Here is a 2,907-nt window from a genome sequence, read left to right on the forward strand (position 1 = left end):
TTTTTTTTTTTTTTTTAAATCCTGATGTTATGTTATTTCTACTGATTAGTTGGCCTATATCATACAAAGACACATTGAGAGAGAACACACAAGATGATAATTGTCATGCGAAGAAAAATAACAAATTCTTTTTGTATCCCTATTATTGTGTATAAAATATGTTTAAATAACATTTTTCTCGTGGTAACTCTAATTTTATTTGTAAAAAGTTAATTCATTTTTCCGTACAACTAATTTTGGCCCTGTGTAATTAAAAAGGATTCCGTTAGAGAGACAATGGACTATTTGTACAATGTGTACAATGGATTTGGATTCTCTAAAGTTTGAATTTCACTCTAGAGAGTAAAGTGTGATCTCTCACCATTAATTTCATAGATGGGACCAAGAATAAATATGAAAGAGAAACTATTCAAGAGTAGAATATCACACTTTACCCTCTAAAGTGAAATTCGAACTTTAGATCCAAATCCGTGTACAATAGACTATTGAGTTACAAAATAAACATCTCTCATACTATCATACTATCTAAAATAAACATCTAATACGATATAACTCATCCCAAAAGTTTCAGCTGATAGAAAAAGATAACACTAATGATTATATCTCTAATACTCCATAAACCTCTATTGTACACATTGTATAAATATTTCATTGGCTCCTTATATTTTTCCAATTAAAAAATATAGATATAAAAATAAAATGAATAATATATTTTAATATTGTAATTTTCAAAATTTTTTAAAATTATGGGAAGTATACAGAATTTGATTTGTGTTTTAAAAATTAAAAAAATTTAGAGTACACAAATCGAACCGTCTGAATACAAAAATCAAACGATCCAATTTGTACTTTTTAAATTAAATTATCCTATATTTTAAAAAATATTACAGTAAATTACAATTTAAAAAAATATTGTTATTAATCAAATATTAAAAATAAAAATATGGCACTGTGTATCTATAATTCACAAATTGTCGTAGAATAATTTTTTTTAAATAAATAATAATTTTTTTTAGAATGAAGGACAAAATAGAAGAATTAAGTTTGAACGAAGAGATTAACATCATCCAAAGCAAAGAAGAATCCATGAATCAATCAATTGTTCTTACAATTCCTAAGTTTAAACTTTTTTTAAAAAAATGTGAAATATTTTCGGTGATAAACCTTTATTTTTTTCACCTTTGACTTTCATATACCTTGTTTAACAATAGCATTAAATATGTTAGGAAATAGGAAGGAATTGACTATAACAAACTAGACATATACAAAGTTCACCAACCAGAATATTTTTTCAAACTTAAACCGTGTTAACATGATGATAAAAGCAAAAAAAAATAGAGAGAAAAATCGAAGGAGAAAACAATGTAATGGTTGTTGGTTGACATGGTGAGGTAAATCCACTCATATTTTTGTAGGATTACTATATGTTTATAATATGCCATAGAAAAAAAATAATGTTAAAGATTTATTTTGTATTTAAATTTTATTCAAATAATATAAAATAAATTTAAATACCTTAATACTATGCAATAAAAATTTTATTATTTAGTTGTATGAAGAAAATTCTACACGTATGAACACTGAGATTATTATTTGTCGTTAACTCTTTGATCAACGAATTTTCTATCTAAATTGAAAAACTTCTTTATAATTCTGTTACCAATTTTAAATTTGAATCTTATTTTAAATTTAAATCTTATCTTGTTTCAAACTTAAATCTTATTTTATCTTATCTCAAATTAAAATTTTATGAATAAAATCATATCGCAATTCAATTTGAAATAGAATCGATTGAATTTTATTTAAACTTAGAATTCAAATTTAAAAATAGAATAACGAATTATTTTTAATTTTTATTTAATATTTTCAATTATCATACTATTATTATATTTTTTGTGCTAGTAAATAATATAATAATTTTTATTTGAATTAATATAATTATTTATTTTATTAAATCAAAATAATAATTAAATAATTCTATATCAAAGATTAGAACACTCATTAGTGTGCAGTCCCAAAGGTTCAATACTTAGCGGATAGTCATACTCAATTTATTAATTAAGATTTGTATCTAACAACACTTCTCAATGATCCGATAGTATAAAATAATATATTTTTACGAAACACTAAAGAATAACAAAGTATAATTCCTTTCTTCTTTCAACTCTTTGTTATATGGTTTAATTGTCAAACTCTAAATTATTCCCATTATTATAATAAACTGCAAATGATCTAAAAAAACTTATTTCTTCATTCATTCAATTCCCTTAGTCAAGGTTTTATTTATCTCAATAATTATAATCATAGAGATTAAACTCTTTACAGCGTTGACGGATTTCTTGTTGACTAATAATTAATTTTAGAAGTATTTAAATCATACCAAATATCTATTCAACTAGCACACTAAGGAATTAGGTGTCCAAAATCAAAGTATAATAAATACATTGTTAATTACTATGATAGTCGCAAGTCAAAGAAACTCTAGTACCATATTCATCTTGAGAATATCTTATTGACAAATTTGCAGTAATTATAACTATTAAAATTTTTTAAAATGAGTCCGTTTAATAATCATATATGATAAAAAATAATTTAGATTAAATTATAAAAGATTTCTTTTCCAATATTATGATTATTTATCATAATAATAAATTTTTAAATTTATTCCAGAACTTTATTATATTAACTTTTTTAACATAACAATAATAATAAATTATTTAACATATAATAGATTGAATTAAGGTGATACTATTTATTTCCAACATCCTTGATGTTCAAGTTACTAATACTATCATGGTCTGAAAACTTATACACGGCAAAACACGCTTCCAGTTCTAAGAACAGTGCTTATAAGAAGATTGAATATTTCTTTGTATTAATAATTTACGGGTGCAAAATAGACCCTTG

The sequence above is a fragment of the Arachis duranensis genome, chromosome 3, assembly GCF_000817695.3.
Source record: "Arachis duranensis cultivar V14167 chromosome 3, aradu.V14167.gnm2.J7QH, whole genome shotgun sequence".
NCBI classification, from domain to species: domain Eukaryota; kingdom Viridiplantae; phylum Streptophyta; class Magnoliopsida; order Fabales; family Fabaceae; genus Arachis; species Arachis duranensis.